Source organism: Neopelma chrysocephalum, unplaced genomic scaffold (assembly GCF_003984885.1).
Source record: "Neopelma chrysocephalum unplaced genomic scaffold, ASM398488v2 Primary Assembly neopelma1_96821, whole genome shotgun sequence".
Taxonomy (NCBI): Eukaryota; Metazoa; Chordata; class Aves; order Passeriformes; family Pipridae; genus Neopelma; species Neopelma chrysocephalum.
The window spans coordinates 892,358-912,285 of NW_020925465.1; the positions used below are offsets into that span (position 1 = coordinate 892,358).

General features: G+C 40.1%; 1 protein-coding gene across 1 annotated transcript in view; it reads left to right on the forward strand.

Annotated features, from left to right (window-relative positions):
- The window catches only part of SHB (SH2 domain containing adaptor protein B), a 60,755-nt gene that overhangs the window by 14,480 nt on the left and 26,347 nt on the right, over positions 1-19,928 (forward strand). The window lies entirely within an intron of this gene.

Sequence of the window (19,928 nt, forward strand, 5' to 3'; positions counted from 1 at the left end):
AAGATTAATCAGTGGGGGAAGATGAGGCTGTTGGATGCAAAGATCCTTTTTTCATGCAAGTGTTCCTATTTTTCTTTTCTTAAATAGCATTTCTGAAGAGAGACAGGAAATGACACGGAAACTATTGTTTGGAAGTTTTCAGTATCTTATAGAGGGGCTGAGAGCTTTTATTTCTCATTAGTGTGAATCCATTCTAAGTTGAGTAATTTTTCAGAAAAACAAATTAGTCCAAATAACTTTTGGCTCTGTGTTGAGCAAAATGCACAGGTGTTTCGTGATGAGCATTTGTAATTTTAACTGTGAAGTTTACAGTGCGTTGACTGGTTTGTCCCTGTGTTCAGGACAGGAGTTTATTCTATCTCCTTTTCCAGATTAGCCATAACAAATGAGATGATTTAGTGGACAATACTGGATGACTTGCCTAAAGTAAGGAACAGTGGGTTTGTGAACCCTTGCACTTACAAGACACCCTTTTGCCAAATTCGTATTTGGTGCAACTGATAAGCTGTTATATCTGCTCCATATGTTATTATAAAAGAAACCTGAGGAGCTCTCAAAGATGCCCTTTTGCAAATGAGGTTTAATTGATTATAATGATAGAGCAAGTGTTCTGAATATGTATTTGATTGAGCCAGCAAACCTCCATGAGGTTAGGTTGTGTTGATGATATTCGAGCGTGTGGTTTTGTGTTTGGGGTTTTTTATTGCTCAGGTGTTGCCTTTGCCCTTTACTTGACAAATGAAAATCCAGAGGCATCTTGTTGGACAGTTTTTAAAGGTTCAGTTTTTATTTACCAGGTGAGTTCTATTATGTACCTGCAGCTTCTAAAAAAGACCTTTTGACTGCAGTTTGATTGGCCTCAAAATATTTTGTGCTTTGTTTGTTATGTTTATTTGTTGGTTTTGTTGTCTGATGGATAGAAGAACATGAGATGGCTATCTGTTTAGCTTGACTAATCTGATTAAATCCTTCTGACTGTATCTAGCATGGGTTAATCCCAGAGAGAAGTAATTTGCATACCCCAGCGGAATGCAGGAAATGTAGGAGAGACAGAAAACATGTTGCTGGTGTACCCAAACTTTTGCACTCTGGAAACCAGGTGTAAGGCTAGTTGAAATAGGAGCCTAAAATTTTTGTGCATGTTACCTGCTCCTTGAATTAGTAGAGGATTAGGCAAAAGCAGATGTCCATATGAAATAAGACCCTATGATTTCAATATGAGAAAGTAAGCTTACACCTGAATAGAAATGTATCATGTCTGAAATAACTAGTATTTTCATTCAGTGCTTTTCCTTTCTCCCTGAGAGTTCTGTGGGCTTGCAGTTGTCATGTAATTTGTTCTGAGCTGATGTTTAATTTGAAAAAAACCCATGCAATCCTTAAAGTTAATTATTTCAATTAATTATTTAATGGTCTATCTGTTTCCATGCTGTCTGTGGTTAGAATTGGGTTCAGTCAGGCTTGAAGTTTCTTCTGCTGATAGTGTCGTCCAAAAACACTGTCTTGCCAGATTTGTGGTTGTGAGGACTGAAAGAAAGCAACCTTTATGCCAAGTTTTGGGAAGACTTTTTGAAGGAAGGCTTGACCTGAGGCTAAGGAAAAGCATGCTGATAACGAATGCATGTTTATAAGAAGGTGTCATCTGCTGTCAGCCAAGCACATCTGCTGGCTGGTAGTGATATTCGTAAGTGTCCTGTCCTCAGAAAGTCTGTGCCAGAGGTTCAGAGAAAACCCCTGGGAATCCAGTTCCTGATGTGCTGTGTGGTGTGAGTCTCAGGTTGGCTGTGTGTGCACCTAAAGCCATGGGAACAGTGTTGTATCTCTGCCTTATCCACAACCTGTTTGGAGATTTGATGTCCCAGTGTAACTACATATGTATGGAGGAAGTTCTCCGTGATGTTAACATCTGACAAACTGTGTCATGGACTGTGTGTGGAGTGAGATTCATGCATGCGTGAGAGCAATAGACATAACTAAGATGATGATTTCTATGGATCCTGAGAATTAAATGGACCTTACTTTCCCTGTAGTATCAGTCTGTAGCTGCTGCAATGACATGTGTCCTGCCACAGAAACAAACCTGTGCTGCCTTAACTAGCCTGTAACCAAGCATCATTTCTTCGATCAGGTGTAGGAACTACTTCATGCTTGAGAAAGAGTTCTCCAGAGAAGCTGTGGCTGGAGATGCTGCATTTGAACAGCAGTGAATGGTTGAGATACTGTCAGGTCAGAGTGGCAGTGCTGCTCTGTCATCCATTCTTCACAGGGAACACTAGGGGAAGAGAAGTTGAATTCCACCTGAGTATTTACCTCCGTCGGTCTGCACTAGATGTCGAGTCATGGAGAGGGGTCTGTTTTCTGTGGTAATCCCTTACCTGAGAGGAGAAAAGGTGCACTTAATTCATGCATGTTACTATGGCTATACTTGGAGAAAATGTGCATTTGTTTCCCTTTAAAATCCCCTATAAGTCATAAGGTCCTATTCTGGCCATACTCTTATGGGTATGCCTTTCCACGTTCCCCTGACAGCTGCACATGTTGACACAGCTTTTTCAGGCATCTCTGCCTTTCAGAAGGAATTAAGACAAGTCCTCAGACTGCATGAAACATTTGCAGTCAAATGCCATGTCAAGGCTGTCTATACCACAGCCTTATATATGCTGTATCAAAGAACTCACCTTTGGAGGAGGATCCAGTTTTGGATCATCACTCAGACGGAGATATGCTGTCAGCCAAGTTGTTGCATGAAGAACTGTCTGTTGTCCTTCTTGCTGCTTGGATTTGAAGAGAGCGCCTTGCTTCTAACTCACAATGTCTTGTGTGCAAGGTGCCTGGCATGATATGTGCTATTATATAAAATTAACGGAACAACAGTAAAATTAGAGGTTATTCAAAGTCTCAAAATAATTTGGAAGTACATTATCAAAAATTGGTGGGTGAGGGGAGGTGCTGTTTGGTGAGAAAGGAAGTAAAAAGCATTATCTGAGGGGCATACCTACCTTGAGAAATGTTTCTTAGCAAAATCACTTCTGTTTTTTTCCAGATCAGGAGCTGTGTTTTCTGTTGTCTAAAATGGTTATGAATGGGGAGTTAGGGCAGGCTAAGCCCTTGGGTTAATACAACAGTTTGGGAGTTGAGTTGAGCCTGTTGTACATCAGTGCCTTGATTTCTTAGAGGTCTACAAATGCCTCAGGTCTGTGCTCTGGAAGTTCTAATGTACACCATGTTTTTCCTTTGCTTTTGGAGGGATGACCTAGGACTGTTCCAGGGACATTAACCCCTTCGTGGGGTTCTGGCGTCTTCTAGATCATGCATCTGCCTCAAAGATGTGGTAGACAGGGAGAAAACCCTCTTCTTGTGTTTCAGAATTCTGCAGACCTAAATGGGTAGCACTTCTGAAAACAGGTACTTTCCCTGAGACACGTGATATTCCTCATGAAGCAAATGCTGTGTTGTGAACAGACTTCAGAAGGTTGTCACAACACTATTAATAAAATACATACTGTGCTTCTCTTCTGATCAGGGTAAATTTAGAAGCTACTCAGGACATAAAAAAAATCCCCTTTTGTACAGCCAGAGCAGGTATTTGAGGAAGAAGGAAATCGGTTTTGTTATTGATGTGTTTCTCACAGGAGGCTAGTCACATAATTGTCCTGGGAACTGGACATATTAGGTTTTGTAGGTGAGTTGTGCTAACACATGAGATCAGGAAAAGCTCAATGTGCATCGGGTAAGTCCCAAATCAAGTCAGAAGCCTGCTGCTGGTACCTGTTGAAGACTGGTAAATCCCAGTAAGTCACAAAAGAATTTCTAGACATAAATAGAAAGATGAATTCAAGTTTCACAGACTGAGTAGATGAGCTTGTATACATGCTCCAGGGCTGAATGACTGGTGTGTGAGAAGGACTTGTGTACTGGACCTGAAGAGCTGGAAATTATTTCTAGGGATGCTATTAGAGCATTTGGATCATGGTACAGAGATACCTGTTGTCTTGCCTATGTTATTCAGTGTATTCATCAACCTGGGTGATGACACATCTGCCCCATCAGCAAAAGTGAGCATAAACTAAGGGAAGTGTCTGATGAAGAAAGGGCAGAGCTTCCATCTGGAGGGGCCTTAATAAATGTGAACATTCTGTCAAAAGGAGCTTTTTAAAAATGAAATGAGGGGATATTAGAGAAAATTCCAAAAGAAAAATCACAGCTTTTTTCACAGGCTTACAACATTAGCATCCTCTTCCTTTCTTCTTTTTCTATGTATTTATCATCTTGTCTCCATATGTATCATGCTGGCTGTGCAGTAGAACAGCAGTGAGCAAGTCTAACTAGATCACACTTAGAGATTTTGTGCTTTGCCTCGCTTACTGTGGGTGCAGAAAGCTGAGACTCCTCTCTAGGTACCGACAGTGCTGGAAGAGTAAATGCCTTCCTGCACTCACTGGTTCTTTCTAGGGACTGACGTAAGAAACAGTCTGTGGCTGCATCACAATGGAATCTCCAATGCTTGACAGGCAGCCTAAAAAAAGCTGTGCACCTGCCTTAACTGGGAGCGAGCCATGGACATGCTGGGAGAAGTGGCTCAGTCTTCATGCAAGCTATCACAGAAATGCTGGGAGTATGGAGAAAACAGCATTCCCATGAACCTGCACGTACTTCAAAAGCTCTTGGGTGTCAGTTTCCCTTGTAACTAGAAAGGCTGGTTTTTTGTTCAGACCTGTAACTTCATCTGAATAGTCACTACAGCACATTGGTGGTGAGTCAGATACTGTAAAATACTTTACCAGGTGGCCTCTGGCATGTTGCTTGTTGGCACTGAATTTACAACTGCAAATAATACAGAAAGAGCAATGGTAACTGCTATGATAAAGGCTTTGATTAGGTTGCCTTGATTAGCATGTACAGCATGGGAAGTGTAGAAAGAATGTTTCTGGCCTACTGAAAGACACTCAGCCTAGCAAGGCAACCTTTAAGCACTGTAGTGGCTCTCCTTAAGATTTGCTGTCCGCTAGTATTTGAACATGGCAAACAGCTGAACATAGCCAACACTGAAAAAGCAGTGTATTTGACCACTTAAGCTCAACAGCTGGCATAGTTTTCAGAAAACTTCAAGCCCCTTTTCTTGTTCCTACATTTGTGTGTTCCAATTCTAATTCTCTTTGAGAGTCTAACACTAGGCTAGCCATGACTAGAAATCAGCCCAAAATGAGAATTGACCCATTGTCAGTCCACCTCTTTGGTATTCTGGATTCCTCACTAGCATTACATTTATTGTCTTGTTGCCAGATGGTGTGAGTATGACTACATGCTGGCCATTATAGAAGAACAAGTTTTGGGATAATTTTTTCCTTTAAAAAGTGAGGGAAAGTGCAAGGTAACTCTTCACTCTTGAAATTTGATGTGTATGTGTTCTTGAATCAATATTTGCAATGTGGAGAGCCACTGGGTAAGATTTGAAGAAGTTCAATAGCACACAGAAGTAAGCTTGTGACTAGTATAAGATGTCTTTATTTACATGTTGGTAATTTCCTGTAGGGATGCACTGGAAATCTTGGGGAGCTCTTCCTAGAACTGACAAAGATGGAGATGTCTGAAGTGTTCTGAGCGTACCCATCATTTGGAACACAGTGCTAGTGTTACTGTCACCTGCTGCTGTCCTGTAGTGCAGAATTCCCTGCAGCCCATTAGAAATGAGGACATATGCTCTGAGCAGCTGTGCTCCTTCTTTAAAATATCCTGGATGTAATGTTAGTTAGAAACCTCCTGGGCTTCAGCATCTATTTCAAGTTGTTTCTTACTTAATTAGAAATTTGGACAAGAGACTTCATTCAGCAATGATTTAAAGGAAATAAATCATCTAGGAAAAATTACAGAAGAGAACTTCCTTAGCATTAAGTCTGATGTGCATGAACTGAGACATGTTTTAAATAGTGCTGGGTCTACTTCAACACAAGTCCTTACCTTCTCTGTAAGCAAAGCAGTAGATCCCACATGTGCTGTGAAACCAGATGAGTTTAGAAGCATGTCTAGTTGCCATGATGATCAGTACTTCTCTTCCTGTCTTCATGGAGGACTTCATACCCCATCAGTGGTTACAAGAAGATAAAGCCAGAATGTATAGAGCCTGGTTTCTCGTGTTGGGAGAGACTGTGCTGTGGTTGTTGTAACTAGATGCATAACTGGGCTGGAAACCAGTGGTGCATAAAATTAATAGCATTTCTCTCTTTAAATATGTCTCCTCTCTTAGAAAGATTTAAGGCATTCTCTCTAATGTTTAATATTATATGTTTAATTTAATACTGGTTTTGTTTGTGGTTTTCGCTTTTATGATTTGATGTAGTCTGGAAATGGACTAAATGTGAAACTTGAATCATAGGCCTGCATATAAATTGAGTTCTTCCCTGTTTCTTGCCACTTCTCACTAAGACAAAGCTTATGCCCAAAATAAAGGAAACAAGATGTCCAGAACTTAAGAAGATAGGTCAGCATCCTAGTAGTTGAGGGTGCATGTAGAAGCGATGTAACTTCATTCATGCGATTTACTTGCTCACTGTCTGAATCTGGCCTATGTTCTTCCACAAGAAGCAAAATGAAGGAATGGATGCTTTGGTGGTTGGGAAAGAGAAACCAATGAGCTTAAAGTGCTATTAATCCCTTGTCTGCAATCTGGAAGACTCAATGTTGATAAAGAAGCAGGAGTTTCAAGCTACTTTGATCAAGAGCATTATTTTGACAAATCCTATCTGCTTTCCTAATACAAGCAATATCTGCAATGTATGAAAGTGCTTATTCCTTGGTGCCGACATGTCATTTGAATGCAGCATTGCCTTTGCCATAGGGGGTTGTATTTCAGTTTCTTAATATGCTGCTTTGGGTCTGTGTCTGTTTTCACCTGCTAGTTACCACAGGTCTTCCCTCTACCCCCTCAGATAAGTTTCAAGTTTTTAGGCTACTTAAGAGCAGTAGTCCGTTAAAAATTGGATGGGAATTGCCTGTCACTTCAAGACAGCAGTGCTTCTGGCAGCAGTTTTAGAAGCACTGAGGTCTATGTGGTCTAAGAGGATCTGTGATTTTAGAACTCCAGCAGCTGTCTCTTGGGAAATACAAAAAAAGAAAACTGTGACCCTTGAGTGAGAAGAATTCAGTAGTCTGAATTCAGTGGAAGGTTGGTATTCTTTTGGCTACAAAGGTGAAAGAGGTCCTTGTTTTCTCATTTCGTGTCTTGCTGGATTAAGCAAATTGCTGCTGCTCTGTTCAAGGTCCTTTTAATCTCTCTCCCATTTCTTTTCCACTCTCTTCTCCCCATCCCTACCCCCTAGTACCAGGTGTGTTGAATTTGAAGATGTCTCACTGCTCTGGTCATCTAGTGAGATAGAAGAGATGAATTTCCTTTGCTGCAAAGGATTCTCTTAGGTAGAACATGCCTATACATGAAGGCATGTGGCAGCTAAGGGATCCTCTCCCTGTTCTGTAAAGATTTGTGTGAGTTTTGTAAACTCTTTAACTGGATGAAGTAAATTAAAAATGAAACTGTTTTGCATTTTCCCTTGAAATTCTGCAGACTGTAATTCCTTCTGGTTTGACCAGTGTTCCATCTGTCTTTCCATGCTTGGAAAGGGTTACATAAACAGAAATAAGAAGTTCATTGAATACAATGAAAAAAATAACTGAGGACAGTCAAATTGTGGAGAAGGTTGCCTTCTGAGATTGTGTAGTCTCCATCTTTGGAATCTTTCAAGACTGGACTGAGGAACCAGAACCTAAGTAATCTCATCTGACCTCATAGCTAAACCTTGCTTTGAGTAGGACATTGAACAAGATGACTTCCTGAGATCTTGTTTAACCTGGCTTATCCTATGATCCTACAGCTAATCTGTGAAAGTGAGACATGACTGTGAGAATCAGGATATCCCAGACTAGCTTGCTGGAATTCATGTTTTTTTAGTCTCAGTCCATTTCCAGCTTTGACACCATGACAGTATGCTCCAGGTACTGGTCTTTTTAAACTTTATCACTGGAAAGACCAGACAGGTGACTGTGGGGCATAAGGAAGCAGCCTGCTGAAATGTAGCTGAACAGGGGCTCATCCATAAATATCCCAGTTTTCTGGAGGTAACACTAGATGGGCAACAGGGAGTATGGTTCCTGACAGCTGTTCACTATCACTCCTTGGGAGGAAGGAGCAAAGGCTGAACAGATGGGCTTGCAGACTAGACTGGGCTTGTATGTGCACTTCTGGACTCTGTTGGCAGGAATTCTGGGTGCTTTCCAGCTGGAAGTGTGATGGAAGTGTAGCTGACTGATACAACTGTGTCTGCCATGGCAAAGGAAGGAGGCACTCTAAACTCACTTTTTGGTCTGACTGGCAGGAGTGTCATTTTATTAGGCAGGGGGATATCAGAGGTACATCTTGCCAGCTTGTTAGTTCAGCCCTCCATCTTCTCAAACTGGTCCCAAGTTTATTGTCTTCTGCAACATAGCTCAAGAGGAGAATGGAAAGAATTTGTTACATGAAGAGTCAGCAGCGTGAGACGTGTGAACTGTTGCTGATGAGCATTACAGAGATTTGTTAAATGGAGCTGGAAAAGTGATACTAAATGAAAAAAAGTGAGACTGGCACTTGGGACAAAAAATTGAGATAAAAGTCCCTTGTTGCACTTGCACGCATCTTCAAAATTATGCTTTGTTTTCCTCTTCTCTTTCCTCTTACTTTTTGCAAAGAAGTACTCAGCCAAAGGAAATGTGAAAATGTTTAAGAGTAGCATTTTAATAAGCAAGTTAGTGCCAGAATTACAATCCTGGGAATAGATATTTTTACCCAAACCTGGATTTATTTTTTTTTTAAGACAGCTAGTGGACATGATATGTGCTGTGAAGTTAGAAGGAATTTCTACCCTTTCCCTAGTTATCTGTGTTTGTCAAAGGTCCTGCAAGGCTCCTTTTTTTTTTCCCCCTAAACTAGTGAAGATTTTTTTCTCAGAAGTACTTTCTCAATCATTCTTTCATATTATATTCTCTCTTACTCCAATCACTTTCGATTTTTTATCTGCACTGTAGAGAAGAGTTAAGTAAGCTTAAGCAAGCTGGTACAGGAAGTGTTAGTTAAGCATGTAGTAAAGTAAACAGAGTAGTTCTTGGAAGGAACAAGGTACCCCTTCAGCTGTGCTGTTTCGTCATCTTTTTTGTGCTTAACTTGCTGGTAAATGAATAAAACTTTTGCCTTCTGGTTTTGCATCCAAACTCCAAAAGTCCCTGGTGACAAAATATGAGTGAAAACTTCAGTAAACAGAGTCTGTTTCTGACATCAGCTGTAATGTAGTAGCTAAAACTTCTGTGCCTTTTTCAGTTTTGTAACCCAAACCAGGTGTTTTCTTGTCCGTAAAAGTAAATGAGAGTTGAAGATTCAGCCAGTTCTGTGTCTGCTTTTGCCACAGAGACTGAACATCTTGCCACATCAGTTTACCAACATTGCAACACTGGCTTCACAGCAGTGCCATAAAATGAACTTTAAACTTCGGTGGGAAGTGGTGAGAAACACAACTTTTGTGCTCTATGCATTTTATGTAGGCTGGCAACAACACACAGCTTCTCTCTTTCTCTGGTTTCTGGCTATGAAGAACTCTGCTTGACAGTGCTCTTTTGGAGGAGCTCAAACATCTGTGCAAACTCAGCTGTTGATTACCATTCCAGCTGCTGAAATTGTTAGAGGCTATTGTCTGTGGGAGCAGCCTGCTCTTTCTGGCTGGCATCAGGTAAGCCTTGTCTGGTTTTGATGTGAGTTGGTATGCTGATATGTGCATTTATTTCTGTTATTCCTACTCAAGTAAAGACCTAGGAAGCCTGCAGTGTTTTTCTGCTTTCTGGTGGACTGTATTGTGCTACTGTGACTGAATTCCTTGAGTAATAACAACATGTGCAGAAAGGAGACAGAAATATTCAGCCTTCATCTCAGCTTGTTCCTGGTTCTGCCTTGTTCGGTTCCATGTGTTGATGGCTTGGAGTGGGAGAGTTCACATGTATTTTGGTTTTATGAAGCAGGATGAAGGCATGCAAAACTGATGCTGTTGCAGGTCAGACTAGCAATTAAGAACAACCCAGGTAAACCTAGGGGAAATGAGGCTTGCCTGAGGAAACTCTGGGCATGCTGTCAGTTCTGAATTCATTTTCTGTGCAGTGGGTAATTTGAAAATCTGCATGATGACGCAGTGGATTTTGTGGCTCTTGTGCTGTTCTAGCTCATGTCTCTTGTATGGTCTGTCAAACAGTCCTACTTGCCTGGGATGGGCTGCAAGGCAGAAAAGTGTGATGACACAGCTCGAGCCCTTGTGAGCTTTTCCGAAGCAAGTCCTGCAGCAACTGTTATGGCTGTAATGCAGCTTGAAATTGTCTAGAAGGTGTCTGTGCTGCTGCCTCAAATGAAATAGAAAGGGAAGAGGGAGACAAAGTTTTCAAAGAAGGTGATGTCTTTCAGATATACCCTTGATTTTGTATGTAAAGCTGAGTAAAGCACTTACTGTTGCCCTTGACTTTGGCTGTGAGATCTGCTGTCACTGAGAAAACTTGGCATCATGGTAGCATGTCAACAGACAGTCTCTTAACCATATTTTAAAGGCTCTTTTTTTATCCTTCTGTGGTGGTTTGGGCTAGGCCTTCCTTGGTGACCAGTTTGTAACCAAGGAAGGGTCCAGATTTACCCAGTATTCCCTACGATTTTTACGTAAGCCAGACTATAAGAAGAGAGGAGGAGAGGCCTTCGGTCTCTTTCCTTCCGGCGGCTTGGAGGTGCAGGTTCCCTGCTGTTGAGTCTGCCGTGTTGGGGAGCGAGGCCTGGCTAGGCCTTGCCTACCTTGCGAGACAGAGGTTGCTGGCGATCGTTCCGGAGCGACTCTCGGTTGTCCCAGGAGAGTAGTGAGATATCTTCTTTGCTAACTCTTTTGTTCTTTAGTTACTAGATCTCGGGCTACTGATTGGGATATATATATATATATATATATATATATATATTTTATTTTAGTTTTGTTCCTTTTCCCCTTCCCCTTTCCCTTTCCCTTGTGAAATTGTATATAAGTGTAAATATATTTATATATATATCAGTTTGGTTGTCCTCTCTCTCGTTTTCGGGTTTTTCTTAGTTTTTTCTCCCTCTTCTCCCTGAGGTTTTTTTTTTGTTGGGGGGGGGACTTCTGGTGGTAAGGTTTGGAGACTTGGCAGGGAGCCAGCTTCAAACCATATCACCTTCTTTAAAAACAAATAAAATACCCAGCAAAACCCACAGCTTTCCACAATTGTCTCCTTGGGTGTGGTTTTGCGCATTGAAAATATTTGTATACACACTGGTTAGTGGTTTAGAAATGCACATTGGAAAATGAGAGTGTATCTGGAAGAATTACCAGAAAGTATTGACTCAGTTATATGCATCAGGATCATGTCTGTAATGGATTTTTATAGCATGACATTTTCTGACTTGATCCAAGTGGAAAATATCAAATATTACTCTTCAGAAGCGAAAAAGTACTGATTTATGGTGTTTCTGCATAACTGTCATTTGCTGTCTTAAAGGGTCGTTTTTTAATGATCCTGTGCTGAATGCTAACCAGATTTATTTGCTGTTTTACGTATCTGTTAAAGTACAAATGCTCTTGAGTGATGATGTGTCCGAGGGGAAAAACCAACACCGTGTTACTAACTTACTACTCTGCAAGTGGGCTTTCAACTAAGAGTTGGCATCTATTCAGGGTTTGCCTGAGCAGTATAATAACTACAGACAAAGCTGCAAACAGATGCAAGGTACTGATTATTAGCAGCTGCACAGCTCAATGGGTAGTATTTGAAATCCTACAAATTCTATACACAAGCTTCTCCTCCCATCAATCTCTTGCTGACCTAAGTGACTCAATGAGTAAAGAGATCATAGGCCAAAGGGGATAAGTTGAAACATTTTCCCAATAATTTCAATGTTTATATCCCTGTCACTTTTTCTGTGCTGTCAGCTGTCTTTTACTGCATGCAAAGCCTTGTAATGTGATGAGTAAAATCTATGGCTGTGTGTAATGACAACTGACCAGCTATATTGGTCTAATCATGTGAAGGTTGTAGATCATCTTTTGTGCCCTACATTCATGATTCTCGCTGTATGCATGTGCTGGACTTGGAGTTTACATCGGAGTTTAATATTTGGAGTTATATCTGAAGGATTTTACATCCAAGAGGTGGTGATTAGTCTTCATTAGGTATTTAGATGCTGATCATCAGAGTTACTAGATTGTGCAGGTAACTCAGCTTGAGTGACAGAACAGAAAGATTGCAACTAGGACAACACTTCCCTCAGGGAAAGCATGTAAAAGTAGGCAAAATTGCAAATGATCACTGTGGCAAATAATCACTGTGGCTATTCCTTGCAGAGAACAGGAAAAAACTCACATGCTGTGTGGCTGTTAAGTCCCACCAAAGGAGCAAACAGTGCTGATAGTGCCTGCTCTTTCTGGAATCCTGGTCAGGGAAAGATCTCTTGTAAATTTGTCAGATACCACTTCTAAAGCTTTGACTTCTCTTTGTTTTCGTAACATTTTTCTTTAAAAAAATATTACTAACAAAGATAAAATAATGGGCATTAGTAATTAGGGAAATTTCAGGCTGTTTAGAGCTGGCAGTTGGGGTTTTTTTTTTTGTTTGTTTTCTATTGGCTGGTTGGTTTTGGTTTTTTAAATCATAGTGACACAATCATTCAGCGGCTGGATGTTTCATTAAAAACAATATACAGTTTACATTTCTGTGTTCCTTTTAACCATGTAGCCACCATGTCTATGGAATAAATCTACTACAGGAGTTTTTAAGCAGCAGTTCTTCTCTCTGCCTTGTACTCTCTGTGGGGAATGCAGGTGCCTAGAAGAAGATAAGAACATATCTCATCTGGCTGAGAACACATCTCATCTGACTTTGTTAAATCAGATAAGGCATTTCTTCCGGCTACATGAGTCTGCTGCCTCACTCTGTCATACAAGTTGTACCTGTAGGCAACTTCTTCCCCACTATATGTATCATAGGGCATAGTGGGGAGAAAGTCTGGAGGGAGGCCTCTATCCACTTTCTTCTCTGCCCTCTCCCCATCCTTAGTAACGCCACGTTCAAAGTTAGTTACATGCAGAAAAGATAACTCCCCTCTGCATAATTCTCATTGAATTTACACCTCCAGCTATCGGGAAATAATTGCATACTTTGTCTTGGTCCTATAAACTCACTTTTACTCACATCTGGTTATTCCTTGCAATGTTGTCCTGAATATGTAAATGTGTATAAATATTTATACTCACTAAAAAATCATTTTGATCAGTGCTTATCTCATTTGATTCTTTTCAGTAAGCTTTCAGCAAGCAGAGACTTTCACAGGCAGACATGATTCAAGAAGATATCTTCCTTCTGTGTAAGTGTTGAATGGCATTTACATTATGAATGGGTTCTTCCACTCCTTTCCCCTGTCTAGGTGATTCCTGTGAAGGTGGGATATTGTGTTCCTGAAGAGAGCTGCCAAGGCCATTGGGAGCATCAGTAGCAGTCATGAGTCGCAAGGCTGATCTAACTTCAGGAAATAGTCATATTTGCTACAAGCTTCTCTGGAGAGTTTTAACATCTTTAAAATAGGCATGACTTTGGTGTTACAGTCACTTTCGAGGAGAATTGGTTCTGTTTGTGCTAATCTTAAAACAAACCTTTTGGGACGCTGTAGTTTGTGTCATAGGCTGATGAGAACCACTGGTGTACGTGAAAATACCAGCACTGCGCTCTGTTTCCCAGAGGGCTTCCATCCCCTCTCATCACAAGCTCTTTTACACAACTTAGAAGCTTCATATTGTGGAATGAGGATCTCAAATTTTGGTTGAGCTAAGGTCTCTGTTTTGAGTTGTTACCACTTGAATTGCTCCATTTAGCCTGTGGAACAATTATCCTTGAACCCCAAAGGTCAGTGATCCTGATCAGAAAGATCAAGAAAAACCTATGAGCAAACCATGGATCTGGCAACAGCACTATGATGCAGATGACTGGTAGCAGCATCTGGAGTTGGCTCTTGGCCAGGCAGCAATAAATGTACAGTCTGGTGAAGATTTCTTGCATTCTCTTTCCCCTTGCCTAAATAAAAAGGGCATCCCTAATTCTCTTTTGTGCCTTACTGAGATATGTGTATGGAGTAAGTAGGTAAGCAGCCTCAAAGCACTTCCAAAGAGGCAAAGTCTGCAAAAATTAAGAATTTTAAGATGGCAGTTAGAGTGTTTAATCACTGCTTATTTAACAGAAAATTAGGTGTTGAGGGGGAAGGCTTTATAGAATAAACTGCCTTCAGAAGAGAAAAGACATTTATTTTTTTTATTTCTTTGCTGTGCCATAAGACAAATACATCTCCAAGGACAATTTTGACATCCTTTAGAAGCTGTACTGCTGTTCTTCCCGGCCACCAGGATTTAGGGTTTTTTTCCATGTGCTTTGTTTTCTTAATCAGCCTCCTTCAACTCCACCGACTCCCACCCCTCCTTTTCCCCTCCCCTCCCATAAAGACAAATGTGTGCTTCCTGTCTTCTTGGGCAGGGTATGGTTGCTTGCTTGTTTTAATTCAGTACGTACCTTCCGTGGAAAATATTAATGTTTTTTGTTTCTGGTTTATTGATTCTTATCATAAAAAAGCCTGCCCCTGCTCTGACTGGCCTAATAACTTTTCTTTATCAGGACTGTTGGAATGTAAAGTTGCTTTGAATGCTTCTTCCTGGGGTAGTGAGTCATACTTGGACTTCAGTAGTACTTCCGACATGATGCAGGCCATTTGAAGACGTTGCTTTTCACAGCAAGAGGTTATGCCAAGCCTTCACATCAAGGCAGGGGAGCAAATATCAGTTGTTCATTCCTGGAAAGTGGCTCACTTCTGAGTCACTTGGCTTCTGTTCAGAAGAAAAGATGAGGGAAGATCTTCTCATATCCAGCTTTTCCTGCAGCAAAATCTGAAATCGTCGCCATTCGGCGGCGGTTGCTGCAGTCTCAAAGCAGAACAGCCCTCCCTGCCATTGGAATATTATTGGTGTTCCCTTGTGTCCCAGCAGTTGGAGGCATCCAGCTGGCTCTGGAAGCAGAGTAGAAAGCAATTTTGATTTCTGAGGGCCTGAGGTGAAATTTGAGCAGAGGTAAAACTCAGCTTCTCTTATGAATAGACTTCGCAGTAATACAATGAGAATTCTGTACAATGAGTCCTAAAATATTTCCAGATTATCTTTCCACAGTGGATGTGAAAAGAAACATTAATGGTGAGGCTTGGATTAAGTAAGCAGTTGGCTAAGTATTTTGACCTGTTTATGTGGAAATGGATTCAATGGAAGCAAATGTTCTTGTGTTAGTGTAATCTTTGCATTAGTACCTGTCTTAGGCTTCTGGAAAACTGGAAAATTATTGGTTGATGTGCTGCCTACCCATACACCTGGAGCAAACAACTCACTGCCGTTTAGTGTGATTACTTGCCAGTTCAGTGGTTTTCCACTGGAAGTCTCAAGAGCAGGACACATGGAAAGTAGAGGCTTGGGCCACTAAAAAAAAGCCTGTTCCTTAAAAGGAAGAACTCATGCAGATGTGACTTGGTTTTCTGTGATCAGATGTGACATTCACCTGCTAGAGATTGCCAGGCTGTCAGGATAATATTGGAGAGGGATGCATCAGATGTTCATCAGTACCTCTCAATGTGAACCTGATCATTTTCAAGTTTCTTTCTGCTACCACTGATAATTTCTTGTTTTCAATGACAGATCAGAATACAGGGAACACAAGTTACTGTTGTCAAGAACAGGCTTTGTTCTTGAGTTATGTTTTCAGGTACTTTTGAATATGGTGTTCTTGTTTTCCCAGACTTATCCATAGAAAGCCGGTGTGCTTATAGCAGGTCCCCCAAACACTTTGCAGACTGCCCTTCTGGGGCTTTTGAATATAAAATGTTTGAATCCATATTCCAAAAGTTCTGCTCTGACTATTCTAGTTGAAGATAGGTTAGCCTGTTCTCTCACTGCTGAAGGGCTCCCTCTCCCTGTGGGGCATTTTGTCTATACAGGAGAACAAGATGCGAGACGTGGACTCTAGCAGGATATTGGTGTTTGCTTGCTTGCTTTAATTAAATATCCACATCTTTCTAATGTTGTGTTAGGTCTGTCTGTGTGCCTTGAAAACTTGTGTGAGTTCCAGATAAAGTTGCTTCAATGCTAAGACCCTTGCCACTGGAACTATCTGGTAGATTTGAGTGATGCAAATGTACTCAATGAGAATATCATCACAGTGGTATTCGCTGTAGGTTGGTTATAGTTTTGTGTTTAGTTAACAGCAGGTTGTGCTTTTTATGTGGTTAGTGGGAAACTAAATCCAGATCACTCGGATTGAAGCTGTTTAAATGCTGACTTTGGGGAAGAGAGCAGAAGAGAAGCAACCATCTGGAGGAGACCTGTAGTCTGAATGCAGATACAGGAGGACAGAAATTCTTAAAGCTGACAGCTTGACAGGTGTGCACTGTGCAATCTTATTCCAGCATAGTGCTTACATGCTAATGTGTGTTAAATGAACGAATGAAAAATCTGCTGGGCTTCCTTCAAATACCTGTGTATCTGAAAAAATGTAAGTGCATGCAAAAGTCGCCTTTAAAAATCATTATATTTACATTAAAGGGTTTCTATCAACAGCTGCTTGTTGAGGTTAGTAATGTTTTCGAGTATTTTGTCCAGTGCTTTAGGAAATAGAGTGAAGCTTTATTCAGCATTATGGCCAGTTTAAACTCTATAGTGGGTGGTGTAGTTGAATGGAAATGGATGCAACTAAGTGTGCTCCGTTAAGTCCCATCAGTAGGATTCTGTTGTCTGTCCTGAGTACTGTTCTTAGACTTATTAGGTACAGAGGGTGTGGATAGCCCTTGTACTTTGCTTAAAACACGATTTCAGTGCTATATTTCCAAAAGTTTGCAGTACTGTTTCCAGCATGTTACCTTCATAATCAGATTTGTCTCACTAGGATAGGGCTGTTAGCTAAGATAAAGCAGCTGAGGAGGTGGTAGGACTGTCATTTTAAATCCTGCACCAGTCTTGAAAGCTGTAGCTGAGATGGAGATGGGTTTGGCTTATCTCATTTTCACCTGGCATGTGTGGGTCAGTACACTTTGAAATCTGACATACTGGTGAGTCAAAGCAGCTTTATTGTGCTGCTCTTGATTAATCTATAAGTTAATGTGACTGTACTTGATTACATTGTAGATCTCTTTTTTTTTTTAGTGGGGCATCCATAAAGTACTGTTTGCTTTCAGTGTGATAAAGATGCACTTATGTCTGTGTTACCACCGATGCTGTGATTTGTTGCATGTAAAATATTTAAAAGAAATGTTAAACAAAATGTTTAAAAGAAAAAGTTATTCTGTATTTCCCAACAGAATAGTAGAGAAGGTTGAAAAAAACCCAGGGAATTAATACAGCTTAGTGCTTTTGTCTCCTGCAGTTTAAGACTTTCTGCATGTTGGATGTAGGCAAGCACAATGTGCTCCTACTGTGTGGTGCAGGAACCTGGCTTTGATTCCCAACCTACCCAACAGAATCTAGCTCATTGTTTTTCACCAGATAGGAAAACAAAAACTCTTGCAAGTCCTTAACTTCAGGGAATCTTTCTGTATCTAACATACACAACTGTGGCAGGAGGATTCCTACATTTTGCTTGTCTTCTGTTTCATCAAAAGAAATGTTGCAAGGGGGATGTAAAATAGCGGTGAGTTTACTACTGCCTGGTGACACAGATGTGCTTGATTTGGGAAAATGGGGTTTTATGTTATCAGAACTTCCTTTTAAGAGTGCAGCTACACTGACCTCTTGTTACTGCATGCATGAATGAAGGAAATATCTATTGGTATCTAACCATTACAGAATAATCTGGTTATTTTGTTGTCTGTCAAATACTTTTGGAAAGGAAGCTGTAGAAGCTCACTTAATGGGTTTTGTAAGCAAGTAGTAATGTGTTCAATGTTTCCTTTTGTTGGCTTCGTAGTTGTTCTATTTTCTTGATGATATATCCCCTAATTCTCTCCACACTCTCATCAGGAATACGGTGCACCTATGACTAATGCTGTTAAATTATTTAGGGCTATTAAGGCATTTAGTGTGGCTGCTGGAAAGGTTACCATGAGGTTACTTGCTTATCCTGTGGAGCTCTGTTCTGTATGTGAGTGTCAGAGTTGTTCACTGAATGGGAAGAGGAATGTCAAGTTGTCTCAGAGTCTTCTCTCAGTTTGTGTACCTTACTGGTCAGGTTTTTGATTTTACACAGGAGCGCAAACTTCTGGAGCCTAATTCTGTTATAACTTCTAATCTGTGAGAATGAGAATTTTTTGTGGGAGTCTCCCACCTGCTAGCAAAATTAGTGCTTTCAAAACTTCAGTTGTTTCTCCTTCTATTAGCTATGAACTTAATGCACATAATTCTATAAAAATATACTTCATCAGTAGTAAGAATTCAAATTATACAATTGATAAAAATGAAAATTATTTTTAAAAATTAAATTAACACAGTTTGGGATTTTTAGTCATTCCAGTGACTATTTTAGCCTGCAGAGCTGTCATTAGTATAGACTGTTTGAAAACCATGTGAAATGCTTCATCACAAATGTTCTGTTGTCTTCCACTATCTGATTCTTAAATATCAAGTGTACACTGACATATCAGTGTATATAATTCTAGTACTGCTTATGGTACAGATTCATCTGATTTAACTTTTAGTAAAATTACTTTTATTTACACATACTTTTCAAGATGAACTTTCAAGCATATTTATAGGAAACTTAATAAAAGAGACGCTATGTAAACGTGTGTATTAGTGTATGTGTATTAACACATATTTTTTATATATGCGTGTATATGCTGTTCTTCCACCTCTCTGTAGGTTTTCGTTTTTCCTAGAAAAACTTTTCTACTTTAGGATCAAATACCTGTAGTTTTTCTAGTTATGGTCGCTGAACATGAATCACCTTCTGTTTCCCAGTAAACTTTTCTGTGCAGTCTGATGCTTTGGTCCTCTGGGTGAAAGACAAATATTGATTAAGGAGTCCTGTATTGAAATATACTCACACACAAGGAGCCATTAGCCTAACTGTGTTTGGCACCTATAATTGATTTGGTAGGATTGTGGCTTCTGTTCCACAGAAGTGCGCAATTCTTTGTGTACGAGTTACTGGCTTCATGGTACTGAAAGACAAACAGATACCTACCACATTCCTGACTTCAGAAGAAATAAAATGTTTATCTTTCTGATTCAGGAACATTCTAGAGAGTATCAGCTGTGAGTTCTTTCTAATACAGTTTTTTCTCAAAGCAGCATTTTTTCTTGAGCAAAATTCTTTTCAAAGAACAGCTGAAATACAATAACTGTGGGTTTTTAAAAGCTTTAAAGCCTTTTTTTCAAATAAGCTGCCCTTTAAAGATGGCATTTGTAGGTTTTGCTTGTATTGAAAGTGGGTAATGTGGCTTAATTCCATAACTAGGAATTAACAGGACATATCTTGCTTGTATTTACATCATCAGTTTTGGTGTATATTTTGTCATGTTTACTGTATTTGTAATGTATAAACTAAATATTTTTTCCCAAGGAGTTGCACTGTCATTTTGCAGACTTTCATAGTACTTTGAAGTGGTTTGGAGAAATTACTTGGTTATAATGTTCTGCTGATAGATTAATTGATGAACAACTTGTGTTATACTGATGGGGAGAACTGCTCTGAATCTTTACTTCATTTGTGGGTTAAAAAGTTCTCAGACTGAGTCTTTTTTTTTTTTCTGTAACTTTGCAATTTTCTACAATTATTGACATTCTTACTTTGTCCTTGCAGTGGTAAATATAATCACAGAACATCTGAGCTTGGAAGGGACCTCTTAATGTCATCTAACAAAA